Below are 23074 nucleotides of genomic sequence, written 5' to 3'. Positions count from 1 at the left end.
ATGCCCTTGACTTGTCAGCCTGCCTCTTCCTTGTACTCCTGTTTTTCAAGCTAAGTTACTTCAGTGCTGTCTGTGTTACTCGTTGGAATCTTTCCTAACAATTCTCCTTCAAGCTTTGTTCATAAACATGATCATTTGGTCATTTCTCAAGGGGAGTGTTCTATCTGTTGAAAATTGGGGAATACTACAATCCTCAGAGTTTTGTCCAGTTTGGACAGAAAACCATGAAAGCACAGACCTGAGAAAAGGCATCATTAAACAAATGAAATGGAATTATGAAAAAAGCAATAACCACCACCAAAGAGACTGTAACAAAACAAAACCATACGAAACAACAGCTCCTTTTGGAATTAATAACAAAACTGAAAGAAGCAACACTGACTCCCATGCAGAAGTCTAATGTGCACTATAGCCCATATCCCAAAATTCTATCAGCTTGAAAGTATTCCATTGCAGGCATGTGAAATGTCCTTGTTAATATGGAAACACTTGGCTAAACATTAAAAAATAGCCATTATGTTATATCATTACTTGTCTTTTAGCATTGTACTTGATATCATTGCATATCAGCCATTAGTACTCCATATTTCTGCTATCTGTACAGAAATCAAATATTGCTTGTTTCAGATACTGTTATGTACCATGAAAATATACAAGGAAATATTTGGCAAACAGCAATGTTTCAATGTAAATTTGCTTCAGATCAGTTAAAGAGGTTTTATTTATTTATTGCACTTATATCCCATCCTATGCCATGATGGGCTCAGGTTGGCTAACAACATAAATCAAATGCAATAAATACATAATTAACACCAAATAAATAAAACAAGATGGCAGCAAAAAAACCCAAACCCATAAATTGCTCAGAGCAGATATGCTGGTCCCAGGCCTCATAGGGCTTTAAAGGTAGGTGTCATAACCTTGAAGCAGATCTGGTACTCAGTTGGTAGCTAGTGCAATTGGCACAGCACTGGCTAAATGTGTGCCTGCACAGATGATACCATCAGCAAGCACACCACTGCATTCAGCACTAGCTGGAGTTTCTGGGTCAGGTTCAAGGGCATGTAGTGTATCGGCAGCCATACGCGTCCTCACGCAGAGGCGACTGGGCGGTCCCAGGCGCCTCCAGCGCGGGGCGCGAAATCCCCCGCCAATCACCAGCTGTGGCGGGAAGTTTAACAGGTCAGGATTGGCCTGACCTGTCCAGTAGGCTGTACCGGGGATTGTACATAAGCGGGACCCGGCCCGCGTGTTCCCTCTCTTACAACGTGCTCCTAATAAAGAATGTTGCCCTACTTGTGTCTCCCGATCGAGTACGTTACACTGGCGACGAAGGTGGGATTCTAGCCTCATCGGCTACGTAGGAGACCAAGGGCACCACCAGGCCACGACCGCCACCGCAGCCACCATGGCCAACCAGGCCGGAACCACCGGTCACGTCGAGCCGTTCGACCCCGCGAATCCAGAGGCCTGGGAGTCCTACCTGGAACGGGTCGAATGCTACCTGAGGGCCAACAAAGTCACGGAGGACAGCATGAAGAGGGACGTTATCCTGAGCGTCTGCGGGGCGGCCACATTCGAGATCGCCAAAGGTCTCTCGGCCGCCGGCCGCCTCACGGAGAAGTCCTTCGCGGAGATCAGCAGACTCCTCACAGGCCACTTCTTGCCTCAGCCGTCGCGGGTGGCCCGCAGGTTCCTGTTCCACAAAAGGGACCAGGCTGCAGGTGAATCGGCCGCCGACTACTTGGCGACCCTCCGCAGGATCGCCGGGAACTGCAACTTCCCCCAGCTGGAAGACACCCTGGCCGATCGCTTCACGTGGGGCCACCCTGGCCGATCGCTTCACGTGGGGCCTCCGCGACGAGAGGCTCCAGCAGAAGCTCTTCGCCAAGGAAGAGCTCACCCTCCAGAGCGCTTTCAACGAAGCCGTGGCATTCGAGAGGACCTCCCGAACCTTTCCCAAGGCCCGGACAGATGCCATACACCACGAGGAGCTGGACCACGACCGCCCGGAGGAGGGAGAAGCCTACCAGCTGCGTCGCCCCGCCAGGCCGCCCAACAGAGCAGCCCAACGCCCCTGAGTGCCCGATCGACCCCCAGCGTCAAAGAGGGTTCCTGCCACCAAGTGCGCCAGCTGCGGCGACCCCCACGACCGGAGAGACTGCCAGTACCGGACCTGGGACTGCCGCAGCTGCGGGAAGACCGGCCACATTGCCAGGGCTTACCGAGCCAAGCCCAACCGCTGGAGGCCGACCACGCATCACGAGGCGGCGGAGTTCCACTCCACAGACTCCACGTCCCTTCAGGTACTGAACTTGCCCCTCGCCACCCCCGACAAAATTAAAATGGCGGTCCTCATCGAAGGGAACCCCTGCCGAATGGAGGTGGACTCAGGTTCCTCCATTTCCATTATAGCAGAGGAGACCCTGAGGAAATTGTACCCCCACCAGCGGCTTCAACTAAGGCCGGCGGACTTCATACTCCAGGACTTTCAGAAGAATCCGGTGCAAATCGCGGGGTGGGCGTGGGTGCAAGTCGAGCGGGGGTCCTTCTACGGCCCGCTGGACATCCTGGTGGTAAAGCGCCAGCTTACCACCCTGCTAGGACTGGCGTGGTTCAAACCCTTGGGGATCCACTTGGAGGGGGTGGGGCAAACCCTAACGCCCAGAGGGTTCGGGGAGATATGCCAAGAGTTCCCTGATGTATTCGATGGTTCCCTAGGGGCCGGCCATCTCCCTACCACTAGACCCCACGGTCAGGCCGATTCGGCTCAAGGCGAGGAGGGTCCCGTTCACCTTGAAGCCAAAAATAGAGGCCGAACTAGACCACCTCACGGCCCAGGGAGTCCTGGAGCCAGTGGACTACGCCACCTGGGAGACCCCCATCGTAACCCCAATCAAACCAAACGGGGAGGTGCGGATCTGTGCAGACTATAAATGCACAATAAAGAAGGCACTGCAGGATAATCCCTACCCAGTGCCGGTGGTGAGCCACGTCTTGGCTGCACTCGCGGGGTCTAAAATCTTCGGGAAGCTGGATCTGGCACAGGCCTACCAACAGCTCCCGGTAGACAATAAGACGGCCGAGGCCCAAACGATTGTGACACACAGGGGGGCCTTCCGGGTGAGGAGGCTACAGTTTGGGGTAAGCGTCGCTCCGGGGATCTTCCAGAGTATAATGGACGCTCTCCTTAATGGGATCCCCGGAGTCCAGCCGTTCTTCCATGACGTTTTAGTCGCCGCCCCGGACCCCGAAGAGTTCGGCAACCGCCTACGAGAGGTGCTCCGCCGGTTCCAGGCGGCGGGGCTCAAGGTTAAGAGGGAGAAATGCTTGCTGGGGGTCCCTCGGGTGGAGTTCCTGGGGTTCGCCGTAGATGCAGCAGGAATCCACCCAACGGAAGAAAAGACCCGAGCCATCGTGCAAGCCCCAGCCCCCACCTGCAAAGCGGAGCTACAAAGCTTGTTGGGGGTGCTTAACTTCTACCATTCATTCCTCCCCCACAAGGCAGCCCTTGCAGAGCCCCTTCACCGGCTGTTGGACAAAAAAGCCCCTTGGGTTTGGGGCAAATGACAAGCCGCCGCGTTTCAGGTGGTCAAGGACGTCCTGGTGTCCAATACGGTGCTCCACCATTTTGACAAGGGCCTCCCCGTCATCCTGGCCTGTGACGCATCGCCCTATGGGGTGGGAGCAGTCCTGGGGCACCAACTCCCGGATGGGAGGGAGGCACCGGTAGTGTACTACTCCCGCACACTGACTCCGGCCGAGCGCAATTACGCGCAGATAGACAAGGAGGCTCTGGCAATCGTGGCAGGGGTCCGCAAGTTCCATGAATATCTGTATGGCTGGAGGTTCACTATTGCTATGGACCACAAGCCCCTCCTAGGTCTGTTGTCCCCAGACCGACAACCCCCCCAAATTCTATCACAGCGTGTGTTGACGTGGAACCAATTCCTCAACTCATACACTTACACACTGGTCCACCGAGCCGGCAAAGCTATGGGTCACGCGGACGCACTCAGCCGGCTGCCACTTCCTGAAGTAGGTCCAGACCCCGCCCCCGCACACCAGGTAATGCTATTGGAGAGCCTCCCGGAGCAGCCCCTCCATGCAGCGGAGGTCGCCAGGGCCACCCAGAAACACAAGACACTGGCACGGGTGCTCGACTGGGTGGTGAGGGGTTGGCCAGAAGGGAACATGGGGGAAGAATTCAAGCCGTATAAAACCAGGAGGGAGGAACTAGCAGCCCACAAAGGGTGCCTATTATGGGGAAGTAGGGTGGTGGTCCCCCCCCCGCTGCAAAAGCGTGTGCTGGAATCCCTACATGAGACCCACCCCGGCATAGTCCGCATGAAGGCCTTAGCCAGGAGCTACGTTTGGTGGCTGGGGATGGATGGTGAGATCGAGAGCTGGGTCCGGAAGTGCCAGATATGTCAGGAGTCGCGGCCCGAACCTCCCAGCGCCCCCGCCACACGGTGGGAGTCCCCCAGGAAGCCATGGTTGCGACTCCACCTCAACTTCGCGGGGCCATTCCAGGGGCAGATCTTCATGATAATCGTGGACGCCTACACCAAATGGCTGGAGGTCATTCCTGTAGGGTCCACCTCGTCCGCCGCCGCAGTCCGAGCGCTGCGCAGGGTCTTATGCACACATGGTATCCTGGACACCATAGTCTCAGATAACGGGGCCACATTCACCTCGGCGGACTTCCAGGCGTTCCTCCATAGATATCTGATTAGGCACATAAGATCTGCCCCCTTCCACCCGGCCACCAACGGCCAGGCAGAGCGGATGGTCCGCACAACCAAAGAAGCCCTGAGCCGAATCGTGCAGGGCGACTGGGACCACAGGTTAGCCGCATTCCTTTTCGATAATAGGGTCACTCCCAACCCGGTCACAGGGGTCAGTCTGGCAGAGCTCCTTATGGGGCGCAAGCTCATAACCCGCTTAGACAGACTACACCCCGACAGGGCCCCAGACACCCGCGGAAGTCCCAAGGTCCGGGACGCAGCCAGGGGTTTCTTCACGGGCGACCCGGTATACGCCCGGAACTATGCCAGGGGGCCCGAATGGGTGGCGGGCCGGGTGCTACGAGTAACGGGGTCCCGCCACTACAATATATCAACCGATGGGGGCCAGGTATTACGGCGGCACATAGACCAGTTACGCCGCCGCACGCTACCGGAGGAACCTTCAGACACTGAAGAGGCGAGTTCCGGGGAGGAGCCAACTAGGGGCCGACCAGAGGACGTGGCCCCTGTCGGAGCGGGAGTAGCAGAGTGAGGGAGATGACTTGCCCGACACAGGGCTTCAGGAAAGAAAATCAGGCAGACACGTGCAACTAGTGCCAAAAGGTGTATTAACATATATACACAACAAGTGCTCTCTTGTGCAGTCTATACAATATCACCTCCACGGACAAAGTGCTTCGCCTAACCACCATCTCACAGGGAGAGACCTGTGTGATGCACACACAGATCATATATAGTCCAAGCAGCCAATCCTGGCCATGCTGACTCAGCAGATTGCATCACTTGGCTTCTGCCGGCTCAAGCCGGTCTGCTGATCAGGTCACTGTGACCTAGCCTGGCAGCTAGATCACCAGCTGTCATACTGTAGCTGTCAGACTGGGTTTATGTAGATTCTTGCTCCAACAGCCCCAACACCAGTTACGCTGACGCACGAAGCGCTGGGACCAACAGACCCCGAGGGACCCGCAGAACCAGACCCGCAGCCACCGGCCGCGCCACGGCCCACTGACACACCAGCAGCGGAAGCCGCGCCGCTGCCACCAGACCTCCCCAGACGGTCCACCAGGGAGCGCCGACCTCCCGCGTACCTTAAGGACTATGTTCATTAACCAGGGGGGGAGGGGTGTAGTGTATTGACAGCCATACGCGTCCTCACGCAGAGGTGACTGGGCGGTCCCAGGCGCCTCCAGCGCGGGGCGCGAAATCCCCCGCCAATCACCAGCTGTGGCGGGAAGTTTAACAGGTCAGGATTGGCCTGACCTGTCCAGTAGGCTGTACCGGGGATTGTACATAAGCGGGACCCGGCTCGCGTGTTCCCTCTCTTGCAACGTGCTCCTAATAAAGAATGTTGCCCTACTCGTGTCTCCCGATCGAGTACGTTACAGGGCAGACCATGTAGAGTGAGTTACAGTAGTCCAGCCTGGAAGTGACCATTGTGAGAATCACTGTAGCTAAGTCCTAGGAGAAAACATAGGAAAAAAGTTGCCTGACCTGCCTCAGATGACAGAAGGCAGACCTGGCAACAGCAGTGACCTGGGCCTTCATTGAAAGTAAGGCATCCAGGATCACCCAAAGGCTTCTTGCCCTTGGTGCTGGTGTCAGAGGCACCCCACAAATAATCAGAAGCCAGATTTCCTATCCCAAACCCCAACAACTCAGATACAAGGCCTCCATCTTCATTGGATTTGATCTCAACTAGCTCTGCTGTAACCATCTATCCACAGCTTCTAATGCCCTGTCCAAATTATCTGGTCTGGCCATCCATCCTTCAACAGATAGAGCTGGGTGTCATCAGCATACTGCTTACAACCCAGTCCACACCCCTGAACCAACAGGGCGAGGGGAGTCCACACCCCTGAACCAACAGGGCGTCGGGAGTTTTAGTGAACGATCTTGCTTCTATAGCAGTGCCATGGTCGGATCACTATGCCCTCAAGGCTCGTGTGGACGTCCCACCCCAACCCCGTTTGGGCGGCGAGCTTATTTTAGCTCGCCCGCGGAGCCTGATGGACCCGGAACGGTTCCTGACGGCCCTGCGGGATCCCTGGCCCCCTGGCGATTCCCTCGATGACCTGGTGGAGTCTTGGAATAATAGGCTCACCGGGGCCATCGATGAGATCGCGCCTAGGCGTCCTCTGCGCCCTCGTTCAAGGCCGACACCCTGGTATAACCAGGGGTTGCGGCAGTTGAAACGAGGACTCAGACGACTAGAGAGGCAATGGCGGCGTACCCGAGATGAAGCGACTCGAACATCTTATAGAGAGGTTATGAAGTCCTATGAGGTGGCAGTCAAGGCCGCAAAGAAAACTTACTTTGCGGCAGAGATTGCGTCCGCAACTTCGCGCCCGGCACAACTGTTCAATACAATTCGGACTCTTACAACGCTGCCACAGGGCAGACCAAATTTTAATGAATTGGAAATTGGCTGTGAGGCTTTTGCGAATTTTTTTGCGGATAAAATCGCATCGCTCCGTTCCGACTTCCCTGCCACATTAGATACAGTTAGCGAACCCGAGGCTCCGTGCCTGTCTTCGGATTGTGTCCTGGACGGCTTCGGCGCGCTTAGCCTGGAAGAAGTTGACAGGATCCTCCTATCTGCACGCCCAACAACTTGTAAATTGGACCCATGCCCCTCCTGGCTTATTAAGACCTGCCAGAGGGAGCTAAGATATCCTATACGGGATATCATAAATAGATCCCTATTGGAGGGACATTTTCCATCGGCGCTCAAAGAGGCGGTGGTCCGTCCCCTCCTGAAGAAAACAACGTTAGATCCGACCGAATTGGCACACTATCGGCCGGTATCGAATTTGCCCTTTTTGGGCAAACTTATAGAGAGGGCAGCGGCGTTGCAGCTACAGAGCTTCCTGGAGGACGCTTCTGTCCTTGACCCCTACCAGTCTGGTTTTCGCCCGGGCCACGGGACGGAGGCGGTGCTGGTCGCCCTGGTGGATGACCTTCGGCGACATCTGGATCAAGGCGGCTCGGCGGTGCTGATGTTGTTGGACCTATCGGCAGCGTTCGATATGGTCGACCATCGGCTCCTGGCGTGCCGCCTTGCCGACGCAGGGATTCAGGGGTTGGCCTTGCAATGGCTTTCCTCTTTCCTTGACGGTCGGGGACAAAGGGTGGCGATTGGGGAGGAACTGTCCCGGAGACACACGCTTGAGTGTGGGGTGCCTCAAGGGGCAGTGCTTTCCCCGATGTTATTTAACATCTATATGCGCCCCCTTGCCCAGATGGCCCGAGGGTATGTGCTGGGTTGCCATCAATATGCTGATGACACCCAGCTCTATCTGCTTATGGACGGCCGGCCCGCCTGCGCCCCAGAAAATCTGGACCGGGCATTACAGGCAGTGGCTAGGTGGCTTAGGCTGAGTGGGCTGAAGCTGAACCCGGCGAAGACAGAGGTCCTTTGCTTAGGTCGCTGCGGCCCGGGAAGGGAACTCCCCCTGCCAGTTTTTGACGGCGCTCCATTAATAGCGTCGGGCAGGGTTAAGAGCCTGGGGGTGCTGTTGGAGCCTTCATTGACGATGGAGGCTCAGATAGCAGCCACTGCCAAGTCCGCTTTTTTTCATCTTAGGCGGGCGAGGCAGTTGGCCCCCTTCCTGGAACGTGACGACCTGGCAACAGTGATTCATGCTACGGTCACCTCGAGGCTGGACTACTGTAATGCCCTCTACATGGGGCTACCCCTGTGCCGAACCCGGAAACTGCAGTTGGTGCAGAACGCTGCTGCCCGGCTGTTATTAGGGCTCCCAAGATGGGAGCACATTCGACCGGGGCTCCAGGGTCTGCACTGGCTGCCAGTAATATTCCGAGTCCGGTACAAGGTGTTGGTTATGACCTTTAAAGCCCTATATGGCCTAGGACCTGCCTACCTTAGGGACCGTCTCTTCCCACATGTTCCCCAGAGAGTACTACGTTCAGGTTCACAAAACCTGTTGGTAGTCCCCGGGCCAAAGGAGGCCCGCCTAAAATCCACCAGGGATCGGGCCTACTCAATAACGGCACCTTATTGGTGGAACCAGCTGCCGGAGGGGGTGCGGGCCCTGCGGGATCTAGGGCAATTCCGCAGGGCCTGTAAGACAGTCCTCTTCCGGCAGGCCTATGATATTAACTGACAATGTAAGATATCCTGGATGAAAAATGTATCTATAGGCCGCCGGTTTTTATTCTATTTTGTTTTTACTAAATTATGGTTTAATGGTATTTTAATTGTTTAAACTGAAATTGTTTTAATTATTGTGTTGTAAGCCGCCCTGAGACACCTAGGTGAGAAGGGCGGGGTATAAATCTTAATATAAATAAATAAATAAATAAATAAATAAACAACATAAGAGAAAGAATCACCCCCTGCAGTACTCTGCATTCCAGTGGGTATCACAGGGACACTGTCTCCCTGAGCAATTCCTTCTGTCCCTGACCATGGGGAAAGGAGGGAAGCCATTGTAAAGCAGTCCCATCTATTCCTACATTGGCAATGTGGTGGGAACAAGAGACTGTAATCCTCCATGTCAAATGCTGCTGTCAAATCCAAGAGCAACAGCAGCACCCATCTGTCTTGATCCAGGTGTCTATGGAGGTCATCCATGAGGGCAACCAGTGTAGTTTTCATCCCATGGCCAGGGTGGAAGCTGGACTGGCAAGGATCCAGGATGGAAATGTCATTTGAGAAAGCCTGGAACTGATCAGCCACAGCTCTCTCAACCAGCTTATCCAAAAATGACAAATTTGAACTGGGAGGTAGTTGGCACAGACTGCAGGGTCCAGTGATGACTTTTTAAAGAGTGGATGTACCACTGCCTCCTTCACCCCTACTGGCACTATCCCTGAAGATAGGGATAAGTTAACAATATCTTCCAGCAGAGCCCAAATAGTGTCCTGGCAGGCCTTGACCAGCTACAGAATCCTATCAACTTCCTCCTGGGCGAGCAGACTGAATTGGTCCAAAACTGGATCAGAAGACAGACAAGGGGCTTCCAGTTCCCTTACTGTATTAACTGTGGGTAGGAGGTCCTGGTGCAGTGCCAAGACTTTGTCTATAAAATAACTCACAAAATCCTCACAGCCAATAGCCAATTCTCTATCGTTTTGTTTGCCTTGAGGCAAGGTAGTTAAAGAATAAATTGTTCTAAATAATTGGCCTGGGCAAGAGCTTTCAGACACAATGGAAACTGCAAAGAAATTCTTCACTGCCATCTTATAGGCTTTCATAAATGTTCTATAAGATATTCTCATGATTTAAGAACATACGTTTAATTTTTATATTCTTATGTTAGATTTTATATGCTGTAAGCCGCCCTGAGCCACCTGGTGGGAAGGGCGGGATACAAATTACAAATAAATAAGAGCATAAGAGAAGCCATGTTGGATCAGACCACTGGCCCATCCAGTCCAACACTCTGTGACACACTGTGGTCAAAAATCAGGCACCATCAGTGTCAGCTTGTGTTCTATAACTCTATTGATACTAACCATATTGCCTATAGTGTTTATTTGTTTAGGACTAACCCCAGTGATCCCCAGTAGAATCTTAGGTATGCCTGGGGGGGGGGGGGGAGAGAGGTGGAAGGGAATTGGGCGCCAAAAGTAATAAACGGCCTGGGAGTGCAAAAAGACACCGCCACCGCTTCCCAGGCGCCGCAACGACATCGGCCGGAGGGGGAGTGGATATGGCCCAGCTAGAGAGAGATAACAGGCATGTGAATCAAACACATCTGAAAGCAGACTGTAACTTTATTATGAGAATGATTTAAAGCCCCCAGGCTTTGATGTACCCCCATAAATGCTAGTGCTTGTTTCCCATATGTTATCACTCTCAAAGACCTTCTGCAAGAGTAACATTGTGTATTCAATAAATGAAACTTATTTTCAAAAAGAAAAGAGTCCTATCATTGTTGAAGCCTCGATGAACCCCGCGATGACAATCAGAAGGTCCACCACTGGGGCCAGGACACGAGAAGCCTGTTGGAGAAAGAATCTATCTTAACCCAGCTTTGACAGCTCTGCAATGACAGCTGGTGATCTAGCCGGCATGCTAGGTCACAGTGACCTTATCAGCAGGCTGGTTTGAGCCGGCTGAGGACAGGTGAAGGAACCTGCTGAGTCAGCATGACAATGCACTGCCAGGATTGGCTGACTGGACTATAAATGAACTGTGTCTGCAATGCACAGGTCTCTTTCTGAGAATTGAATTGCTGGCGGAGCGTTTTGTTCCTGTGATCAATATATTGGACTGCACTAGAGAGCACGTACTATATATAATGTAAATACACTACTTTGGCACTAGTTGCAGGTGTCTGGCTGATTTCTTTCCTGGAGCTCAGTGTCGGGCTCATCACACCGCTCACTCTGCTAGCGTCCGCACCAACAGGGTTATGGGCCCAGCACGCTTCCGCTGCGCGGAGGAGCACCGTGAGAGTTGAGCTGACCAAGAGTTCGGAAGGAGCCGGAGGCGAGGAACGCCAGTTGAAGGACAAAGAAGCACCAGCTATCTCATTTTGAGAGCCAGAGGGAGGACGGCAGCCAGCTGTGTGGAGGAGTCGGCATCATGGCTCAGCAGCAGCTTGCAATGGCCGTCGAGAAGCTTAACTCAGCCAACTACGCGGTGTGGAGCCTGAGAATGGAACACTACATTAAGCGTGAGGGGCAATGGCTGCTTGTAAGAAATCCCCCTGCCGTGTTATCTCCTGCCCAGACTGTGTTAGCCGATAAGGCGCTGGCAAACATCGTGCTAGCAGTAGGAGATGACCAACTAGTATATGTGTGTGGGAAGGACACTCCCAAGGCTGCCTGGGACGCGCTCAGTGGGGTTCATGTTAGTACCACTGCTGGCTCCCTTATGGCCTTGACTAGAAAGATGTTCCACACTTTAATGCCAGCTGGAGGGTGTGTAAGGCAGCACATCAAGAAGCTAACGACTGCTTCGTTGAGCTTGAGGCCAGGGGCAAAACTGTAGCTCCCGACGACAGAGTTTATATTTTGCTGTCGTCGTTGCCGCCCGAGTTTACTCCCCTGATAACATCCCTGGAGACGGTTGATGTGGCGACTCTGACAATAGAGTACGTGTGTGCCCACCTGCTTGATTTCCAAGAGAGGATTGCGGCAGTGAGCTGTCCGGGGGTGTCGGCTGAGGAGCATGTGGCTATCGGCTCGTCTGGGAAGGCATCCAAGAGCGAGCCGGCTTCTGCTGCTGGCAGGCAACCAAAAGCTAAAGAGGAGCCGACTGCACTGGCTGTCCGACGTTGCTATGGTTGTGGATCGTCCCTGCACCTGCTACGCGTGTGCCCAGAGAAGGGGAGGTGGCGTGGATGGAGGCAGCGAGGGCAGAGGACCACCAGCCCGTGTGAGGAAGAAGCCCGGCTGGTCACATCTGCAGGAGAGAGCACAGGGTCTGCCTGGATTTTAGACTCTGGTGCAACGAGCCATCTCTGCTGCGACAAGGAGCTGCTGAGTAATGTTGACATTCCTGAGCACAGTCATGTCAGATTAGCTGACGGGACCTCCGCAGCTGTTATATGCTCAGGCAGTATTGAATTCCCTGTGTTAAATTGCACTTTGCAGCATGTTCTGTGTGTACCCTCATTAAGGTCGAACTTGCTAAGTGTGAGCATGTTAATTGACCAAGGTTACCAGGTGAAGTTTGAAAAAACCTGTTGTAAAATCCTAGGAGGTGGGGGGAAGCTGCTTGCAACTGGGAAAAGAGAGGGAAATATATATGTGGTTCAGAGTCGTTGTGCCCAGGTGGCACAGGTGTCAAATGTGCCAGTGCACAATCAGTGTATACATCTGCTCCACAGGAGACTCGGGCACTGTGGGTTTAGAGCGTTAAAAAAGACCTTACAGTTGGTGCCAAGTCTGAAAGTAAAGCCCTGCAGGTGTTATCTAGACTGCCAGGTCTGCAAAAAGACCAAGAGCAGGGCTTGTGCTGTTGCTAAGCAAAGCAAAAGAGAGAGCAAGCGTGCCCTAGAACTCATTCATTTAGATGTTATAGGCCCATTGCCAAAAAGTCTGTCGGGGAGGAGATACTGCTTAGTGGCCACCGACGACCACACAAGGTACTCTTGGGTGTTTACTATGGTGCACAAATCCGAGGTGTACAAGGTATTCACAAAATGGGTCAAAGAGGTGGAGAGGGAGTTGGATACACGTGTCAAAGCTATTCAGACCCACCGCGGGGGTGAATTCTTGTCTAATGAATTAAAACGTTGGCTGGCGAGCAAGGGCATTGCCCACCGTTTAGTGAACCCAGCCACACCCCAAGAAAATGGGCATGGAGCTGTACTGCAAAATGTGATGTACTGTATGTTAGAAGATGCAAAGTTGCCAATTGCTTATTGGGCAGAGGCCATGCATTCAGCAGTTTTTGTGTATAATCGCATTTGGTCCAAAGCTGTGAATGACTTGCCTTATAAAAGGCTGTACAATGAGTGTCCAGACTTAAGGTATCTGAGAGTCTTTGGGACAAAAGCTTGGGTTGGCATCCCCTCCGAGGACAGGAGGGAGGGGGATGGCTGGGCAGTGAGCCTAACTTTTCTGGGCTACAAGCCAGAAGCCAGGTGTTATCGCTTTTGCAATAAGAGAGCGAAGATAACGCTCAGTAAGACTGCCCAGTTTAATGAAAGCGCCAGCTGGCCGCAATTACACTCTACTAAGAAGGAACTTGTACTGCTGCCAAGCACTGATAACGGTGCTGGAGTCCTGCCAAGGGTAATTAAGCAGGAACAGCAATCTCCCGACCGGGAACTGGTAAGCAGACAAGCAGAGGAAGGTGAGCTCAAAGTTGGCACAGAGCCTCAGGTGCAGAGTCAGGAGGTGGAACTTGAAAGTCAGGAGGTGCAACCTCTGAGTCAACAGGAGGAACCAGGCCAGGAGGTGGCAACAGATGAGCTCGAAGGAGACGAGCCTGGTCTGAGCACAGGGCCACGAGTATCTGCTAGGGCCACAAAGGGTATACCTCCTGCCAGGTACAAGGTGCCTTATGTTACACTGACAGTTAAACCAGACCCACCAGGGTTCCAGGAAACGCTCAGGAAAAAGGCTGAGGCGTGGAAGGTCTGGGTGGCAGAGTGCAAGGCACGGAATAGGGAGGCTGAAGCCAAACGCCAGAGGGAACTGGCTGACCAGGATAGTGACAATGAGTTCCTGGATTGGAAATTGTAAATCTGTAAATCTGTAAAGTATGCAATGTTGCTGTCTGTGAACCAAAGGTGAAGGCATGTGTGTATAACAATGCAGAACATTGTGAGTGATGTACAGTTACCAGGTATGAATGTAAACTGTATCCAATGTTAATATTCACTGTGGTTGGGTGCACTGGGTTCGATAGATTAGGAGGTTTGTTGGAGAAAGAATCTATCTTAACCCAGCTTTGACAGCTCTGCAATGACAGCTGGTGATCAAGCCGGCATGCTAGGTCACAGTGACCTTATCAGCAGGCTGGTTTGAGCCGGCTGAGGACAGGTGAAGGAACCTGCTGAGTCAGCATGACAATGCACTGCCAGGATTGGCTGACTGGACTATAAATGAACTGTGTCTGCAATGCACAGGTCTCTTTCTGAGAATTGAATTGCTGGCGGAGCGTTTTGTTCCTGTGATCAATATATTGGACTGCACTAGAGAGCACGTACTGTATATAATGTAAATACACTACTTTGGCACTAGTTGCAGGTGTCTTGGCTGATTTCTTTCCTGGAGCTCAGTGTCGGGCTCATCACACCACTCACTCTGCTAGCGTCCGCACCAACAAAGCCCTCCCACAGTTGTCCCCCCAAAGCACCAAGAATATACTGCCCTAGACCAGGGCTGGTCAACGTTAGCTCTCCAGAGGTTTTTTGCCTACAACTCCCATCAGCCCCTGCCAGCATGGCCAATGGCTGGGGCTGATGGGAGTTGTAGGCAAAAAACATCTGGAGAGCTACCGTTGGCCACCCCTGCCCTTGACAAAGAGTTCCATCAATATGCTGTGGCTAACAGCCACTGATGGAACCTCTGCTCCATATGTTTATCCAATCCCCTCTTGAAGCTGGCTATGCTGCCAGCCATCACCACCTCCTGTGACAGTGAATTCCATGTGTTACTCACCCTTTCGGTGAAGAAGTACTTCCTTTTATCAGTTCTAACCCAACTGCTCAGGAATTTCATTGAATGCCCATGAGTTCTCATATTGTGAGAAAGGGAGAAAAGTACTTCTTTCTCTACCTTCTCTATCCCATGCATAATCTTGTAAACCTCTATCATGTTACCCCTCAGTTGACGCTTCTCCAGGCTAAAGAGCCCAAGTGTTTTAACCTTTCTTCATAGGGAAAATGTTCCAAACCTTTAATCATTCTAGTTGCTCTTTTCTGCACTTTTTCCAATGCTATACTATCATTTTTTAGGTGCAGTGACCAGAACTGTACACAGTACTCCAAATGAGGCTACACCATCGAGTTATACAGGTGCATTATGATACTGGCTGATTTGTTTTCAATTCCCCAGCATGGCATTGGCCTTTTTTATTTCAGTTGCACACTGACTTGACATTTTCAGTGAGTTATCTACCATGACCCCATGATCTCTCTCTTGGTCAGTCTCTTCCAGTTCACACTCCATCAACTTGTATTTATAGTTAGGATTTTTGGCCCCAATGTGCATTACTTTGCACTTGGCCATGTTGAACCTCATTTGCCACATTGATGGCCACTCGCTCAGCCTCTACAGATCCCTTTGGAATGCCTCACAATCCTCTCAGGTTCTCACCACCCTGAATAATTTAGTGTCATCCACAAATTTAGCCATTTCACTGCTTATTCCCAACTCTAAATCATTAATGAACAAGTTAAACACTTCATCATGAGCCTGCCACCACTCTCACTGTAGTCATCTCAGTTCTTGTTTCATCCTCCACAGTTCCAGGTTATACCGTGAGGCTAGTTTGGCACGAGTGTGGAGAGGGTCACAGGGAGTAATTACATTGATGGCTTCAGAGAGTCAGCAATGCCAATCCTCTACCAGCTCAACCAATGAACTGCTGGGGGCATAGGATCTTGCAAAGCATTCCAGAATCTATTAGGACCCATTTGTCTCTGCAGGCAAGCATAATCTACTTGTCACCTAAATAGGGTGGGATTGGGATACTCAGTCAGGCTTTCAGGGCAGAGTGGTCTGACCACGGAACAGCATCAACTGTTATTAAATCCACATTTATCTCCACATCAAAAATATGGTCCAGCATGTGGCTCACTTGGCTTGTAGGAGTCAAAACAAATTGGGAGAGTCCTAGTGCCATCATGGACAACACTAGGTTCCTGGCCTGAAAGGAAGCCTCATCATCAGCATGGACATTAAAATTCCCCAAAACTAGTCTGGGGTGTTCCAATGCCCAGCCTGTTACAACCTCCAAGAAGCCTGGCAGATAATCTGTTGGTGTGTTAGGCAGTCGGTACACCAACCAGATAGCCAGACTCTCCTCTGCTTCCCAAACCAGGTCAACACTTTCAAAGCCAGCAAATTTTGGAGTGGGGACACCACCCTTTCCCCCTTCCATTTGTCCATGACTGGTAAAGGACTGAGAAACCAAGGGAGGCAAGCTGGTTCAAGGCAACAGTCTCATTCTCCCTCAACCAAGCCTCCATCGTGCATGCCAGATCTACATGCTGCTCCATCAGATAATCTTGCAGAACAGTGGTCTTGTTGCAGAACAGAGGTTTTGTTGTTAATAGACCTAGCATTGCACAACACCAGTGCTGGAGAAGAGTATGTCTTCCTAGCTCCACAACCAATATCTCTTGGGATGGGATGCAGGCAATGTTTCCCCTAAGCTGCAGAATCTTGTGAGCAAAAATTATACTTTGTGAGTTACTGGTATTATAGTTGTGAGCTGCTGGTATTAAAGTTGTGAGCTACTGCATAAATTAGTGTGCTCTGGGGTCATCTTTCCTGAGCTAAGACAGAAATGTGGGAGTTGGAGGCTAAAAATCTGTGAGCTAGCTCATGCTAACTCAGCTTGGAGGGAACACTGAATGCAGTTAGGAAAGAGATTGAGCATTACCATATCTCTGTATCGTTCCCATGTTCCACCTTCTCCCACCAACATACCTCCCTCACACCTCTATTACTGGTACCCCGGCCCTAACATGGCATCCCCTACAAGATTTTATTGTTCCATAGGAAAAATATGACCTTTTACTTTCATACCGTACTAATCTCATCTATTGTTTTGCCCTTCTCCATCATTACAGGAGCATTCTTTTAATTTGTTTTTATGTAGATCTACCCATTTAATTTGTTTTTATGTAGATCTACCCTTGTACATTTCTTCCAAGTTCTTCATTCTACTACAGCTGGAATGGGGGAAAAAAGTTTAAAAGCATAGATGCATCACTGGCAACTCTGACTGGCAGCAGCTATTCAAGGTCTCAGACAGGGGTCCTTCCCACCTCTGATATATGTAATATCTTTTTAGGCAGATACTGTTTGAAATGAACATAGCCATGTAATTTTTCTTAATGTGGTATGTCAATGAAAACAATATCTGCCCACCAAGAATGAGAAAACAGGTAAGCAGCTCTACTGTTTCCTTTGTTTTAGAACTTTCAAGTGAAGGCAAAAGTAATCCAGACTTTTAGGGATTTGGGGGATTTATCCAGCTTTTTGCACACATCCTCTCAAATGCAATGAGAAACTGTAACAGATTCAGGTGTGTGTTTTAGACTGTTCCTGCCAAATGTTAGCATAGAATTCATTTACACTGAATTAAAGACATAAAGTTTAGTCAATCCTCAGCCTCTTTCTGGTTCCAAAGGCTATTCCTAGACTGAAATGCTGGTCTGTCCATTTTTATGTCACTTCTAAAACAGTCAGGCGTACAGATGGTCATTACATTATGCTGCCTGAAATTTCCCTACTTCTCCCACTCCATGTCATCCCAATAGAATCCACCCTCACGGTGTTCCTCTGTCAAGTCTTATCAGCATTTCCCCCCCTATTTTGGCTCTGAGGTCCAAGTCATTGTAATTGGCCAGGTGCCTAGCTTCCTAACAAACTCTCATAAAATGCCAATCAACATGCCAGAGTAAGCTTTATATCCTGCTCAGGAAAAAGAAAAACAGAACACTAAAATTACACTGCTGGGTTTGTTTGTTTTTTAAGAAACCCACCTATTAGGCCTTGTGCCTAATATGTTTTAATATATATATTTAACAGGGATGGTCAGGGAATGGTGACAATGTTGTAAGCCGCCCCATATTGGTTATTTATCTGAGAATGATGCATGAGGTAGGAATTATTTGCATCTTAGGGAGAGATTTTGTCACTCGGTGTTGAGATTCATGTAAAATTATAATTTGTATCTCAACCTCCTTCAAAGTGGGAGTGTTGCAATTGTGAAAACGAGATAGTATCCACAAAGTCACAGGACAGAAGCTGCTCTTGACCAGCTCCAACTAGCAGAACAGTATGATACTCCCTCAAAGCAAAATCCTCTATTCACTAACAGCACAATCCTGGGGGGGGGGGGGGGGGGCAGAAAGTCTTTTGGGAGGAGACGAGCCGCTATGTGGGTGCAGGAAGGGTTTGCACCAACGTACAACCGGCATCGCCACAGTGGAGGGGAGTTATGTGGTCGGGGGGCCGCCCGAGCACCGCTCTGCCCGAGGGCAACGGAGCCTGAGGGCTGTGCCCAAGCATGGGCGGAAGTGAGGTGGAGTACGGCATTCAGGTGGAGAAGGGGGTGGAGTTGGGGGCGTAGCCCAGCTTAGGCATCTTCCTGAGCAGTTTGGCCCATGACACGCCCCCGAGAGGCGCAACATTACGCCTGCAAAAACAGCGGCGTGTCCCATAGGCACTCGTTGAAACCAAAAACAAAGGTCACCTCTGCCACTGCTGAAGCTCGCAAACCCCTTAGGGAGTAGTGTGATTGCATCGCCAATCCCCTCGTGCCTCAGGCTGACGAGCCCCCTCCCCAGCACCCAATCGCGGTCTCCCCCCTCCTAGAAATACTTCTGCTCTGGCCTCACACAACTCAGTTATTAGAGAGAGGAGCACGTGGTGGGAAGCTCTGCCAGTGAGCTCCCGGCCATACAGACTTAGAGTGAGGGACAGGCAGGCACGTCGGTGACAGGTTTTGCACTGTGCGGTTGCTTTGGCAGTATCTTTGACTTGCGAGGGGGAGAGAGAGGGGGGGGAGAGAGAACTGCTCTTGTTTCCAGGTCTCCACAGGTTCCAGGCTCACGGAGCCTCTGCATGCGAGGACTGTCACCCATGGCTGAGTAAATTCCACTGTCCCCCTTCCCCTGGCCTCCACCTCCCCTCGCTCTTGACTGCTCGGTGTGCGAGCATCTCTGGCACTTGAACCTGATAGTGGGCTCTGGCAGGGGGCATTTGCTGACCCTGCTCCCCTGTGCTGCTGCCTGCTCCCTTCCCTTAGTCTGCCCTCTGCCACGTTCCCAACCCCTGGAAGGGCACGGTGTGTGTGTGTGTGTGGTAGCTGCTCCGTTGCGGGGAGATGGTTCAGAGACTGTTCCTTTAAAAGAGCGCCCAGCTGAAATGCAGCCTGCTCTTCCAGCCACCACCCCTGCAGGTGCTCTTGATCTTTATCTCCATTTTGCAGGTGGGACTCCAACACTGAATCTTCCATGTGTGTCACTCCACTGCCTCCCCACTCCCTCAGCTGTTTCTGCCCACCACTCTGAATAGAGCCCCGCCCACGGCAAGACTGTCCAGCACACACCAGGGAGACTGTTGCACTCTGTTCTGGAAAAATAAAGTCTGAGCTGTGCCCTCTGTTCTCTCTCCTGCTTGGCATCTGCTGCACATTCCCTGGGCAATCCCCCTCACCCTGTCAGTGGCCTCTCCGAGGGAATACCTGGGAGGGTGGGCAGACTTGGGTTTTTTTTAGGGGAATGGTCTATGAGCCACCACGCTGCCCCCACTTGGCTGGACAGGGGAGGGGGAGTGCCGCCTCTCAGCCTGCTCGGGCTGACAGGCAACCCGACCCCACAGGACTGTTGTGTGCAGGACACTAAGGGGAGGCTGATAAAGTGGTCTTAGAGTTCTGCGGCTGATGCACTCACACTCTGAGTTCTGTGGCTCCCGGGGGAGGTGTTCCGTGCATATGGCAGGGGGCATCAGGGCAACACAGGGGGTCTCTGGGTGGGGGGGTGTCTGCTGCTGGGCTGCTCACTCCGAGACACTCATTCCAGCCACTGTCTATGACAGCGAACTCCTGCACTTGGTACTTCCTGCTTGTGTGCCTGCCATTGGCAGAGTCTCTGGCAGCGGGAGGGTTTGAGGGGATTGACAGCTTCTCCGTGGTCACGTGTGGGCCTGTCTCCCCCCCACCCCCGCCTTTCCACCAAGCTAGGCTTCTCGTGCACGCATGCCCAGCCTCACTCCTGTTCCCTCCCCATGTTGGTGGAATGTCTCTCCTTTGTCTTTGATGGTCTGCCCATCATTGGCTCTGTTCTCTGTTTGGGGGCAGGTTGGAGATGGCTATCAGCCTTTCTGGGGCCACCTCTCCCCATCCCTGACTGTCATGAGCCACGGTGCATGCACCAGGACTGGCCAATGGGGGGGGGGCTGGCCCTCCCTGCCGGCTGCTTCCGCCTCCCTTGTATGCCTATGCCAGCGGCATTGCCATGGCAACCGTCTCCATCATGGCAAGCTACGCCTCTCCCCTCCCCACACTCCAGCATGCCAAAGTCCTCAGGAAGTGTACTAGCGCCGCGACAACTACACCACAGCTGGCTGCCACTTATGTCTGGATTGGGCTGCCCATATCAGAAGGCAGGAGAGTTCAGTTATAAAAAGTCAATATTTTTTCTAAAAAGTTCCACAATACTGGTATGAGATATGAGACTACCAGTGAGACTGTTAGGGGAAAGCAGGATATAAATTTGATAAAATAAATAAATAAATAAATAAATAATAAAAATAATTAGGTGGAAATCACTATATAGACTGCAACTGTGCAATTTATATCCACACTAGTTTGTTTTCAATATGTCGCACAGTATTTTCAAGTTTAATTTTAACATCTAATCAGCTATAGAAATTGCAAGGTGAAAGATTTGTCCACAAACAGGAGAAAGTAAAATACAGGCTATTTTACCAGCTTTGCCATAACACAATGCATACCCATAGACATGGCATCAACTCATATTATAATATGCCTATTAAAACTTGATTTGTACAGCTATGAGCATTTTAAGTTAAAATTAGAGAATTGAAATGTGCTTCCAGGAATTTCATTGTGAAAACACTGGATTTCACTTTCCCAGCCACATAACTGATCTTACAAAAAAAAAAAAAGTTCCTAGTTATAGGAAACAGTGGAAACAGGGTATCAATGCAGCTTAAGCAGTTTTTGAACAATGGACCTTCCAAGACGGCTGTAAGGAAAACCCACTCACTTAGGTAGATTGTGTCTTTTCACTATAAAAAACCACACAATCTTGCCTGTGTTCTAGAAGAAGAAGAAGATATTGGATTTATATTCCGCCCTTCACTCCAAAGAGTCTCAGAGTGGCTCACAATCTCCTTTATCTTCCTCTCCCACAACAGACACCATGAGCATGTGAGGTGGGTGGGGCTGGAGAGGGCTCTCACAGCAGCTGCCCTTTCAAGGACAACCTCTGCCAGAGCTATGGCTGACCCAAGGCCATGTGAGCAGGTGCAAGTGGAGGAGTGGGGAATCAAACCCGGTTCTCCCAGATAAGAGTCCACACACTTAACCACTACACCAAACTGGCTCTAGACAGGAATTCATATTTCATTTGGGGTCAATCAATTTCATATCTAAGGTAAATACACCTATGGTACTGAATCACCCTCTGAGATGAAACACTAATAAAACTGAGTCTGCAAGGAAACAGTACAGATTTGCTTCAGGAGTCCCTGCCCTCACTGGCTCCCTCCCCTCCCTGGTTGGCTAAGAGGGAGGATGAAGATAACAAACAAACTTTCCTTGCCACCACTTTGTTCCCTTTGACAGCTGAAAACTTGATTGCTGCACTCCAGATCATCATGGGGGGGGGGGGGGAGGAAAAAGATAGTGGGGCAAACCCAACCAAAGATCACCTCTATTGCTGACGCCGCTGCCCAAACCAGAAGCCATGTGCCTTATCTTCATTTCCCTGTTTCTATCCGCTGGCCACATAACCCTCTACCCCAGCCTCTCTTGGCCCAGCCCTGCTCTTACTGACACTGCACTCCACAGGGAGGAAGGGCACCCTTCCTACCGACCTCCAGCCAAGACCCACACACCCACCCATCTCAGCCCTGGCATCCTTCCAACCTCTCTCTTCAGCCCAGCCAGGCCCTGCATTTCCCCAGACAACACAGCAAGCAGCAGGAGGCCACACAAGCACCCTGAGGGCCTCAATCCTCCATGGAACTTGGCCCCAGTGCCCTTCCAACCTCTCTCCTTGGCCCAGCCAGGCCCTATGCTCCCCCAGACAACACAGCAAGCAGCAGGAGGCCACATAAGCATCCCGAGGGCCTCAATCCTCCATGGATCTTGGCCTTGGTGCCCTTCCAACCTCTCTCCTTGGCCCAGCCAGGCTCCACGCTTCCCCCAGACAAATGCAGCAAGTGACAGAAGGCCACACAAGCACCCTGAGGGCCTCGATCCTCCACAGAACTTGGCCCTGGTGCCCTTCCAACTTCTCCCTTGGCCCAGCTAGGCCCTGCGCTCCCCCCAGTCAGCACAGCAAGTGGCAGGAGGCCACACAAGCACCCTGAGAGCCTTGATCCTCCATGGATCTTGGCCCTGGTGCCCTTCCAACCTCTCTGCTTGGCCCAGCCAGGCCCTGACTTTCCCCAGATGGCACAGCAAGTGGCAGGAGACAGCACAAGCACCCCAAGGGCCTCGATCCTCCATGGATCTTGGCCCCAGGTGCCCTTCTGACCTCCCTCCTCGGGCCAGTTAGGTCCCACTCACCCAGCCAAATGCCCAGCAAGTATCCCCAGCTCTTACCAATGCAGCTACACCAACAATGAGCTGGAGAACAGGCTGTGATGTACACAGCCTACAGAGCTCTCAAGGAAGAAAGCACTGTGCTCCACAGGGAGACTGGGAAGCACACCAATCTCACCATATGCAGAGCGGGAACAGCAATGGAGGCACTTTGCTGAACTCATTGCACTAGCTTACAGCACCCCTGAAGCCCCGCCTTCCCTAAAACACCTGAGCTTGCTAATTGGCATGGACAGTCACCATTGTGAGCAGTTAACAAGCAGAAGGTAGAGGGAATAGAATTTAAGGAACACCCGGGGCCTTTGCTATCTTTCTTAAGGGATATGTTCAACTGGAATGCTTGGCTGGCCAGCCAGAATGGTGTTCC

This window comes from Heteronotia binoei, chromosome 21 (assembly GCF_032191835.1).
Source record: "Heteronotia binoei isolate CCM8104 ecotype False Entrance Well chromosome 21, APGP_CSIRO_Hbin_v1, whole genome shotgun sequence".
Taxonomy (NCBI): domain Eukaryota; kingdom Metazoa; phylum Chordata; class Lepidosauria; order Squamata; family Gekkonidae; genus Heteronotia; species Heteronotia binoei.
Note: the sequence above shows the minus strand (reverse complement) of the source record.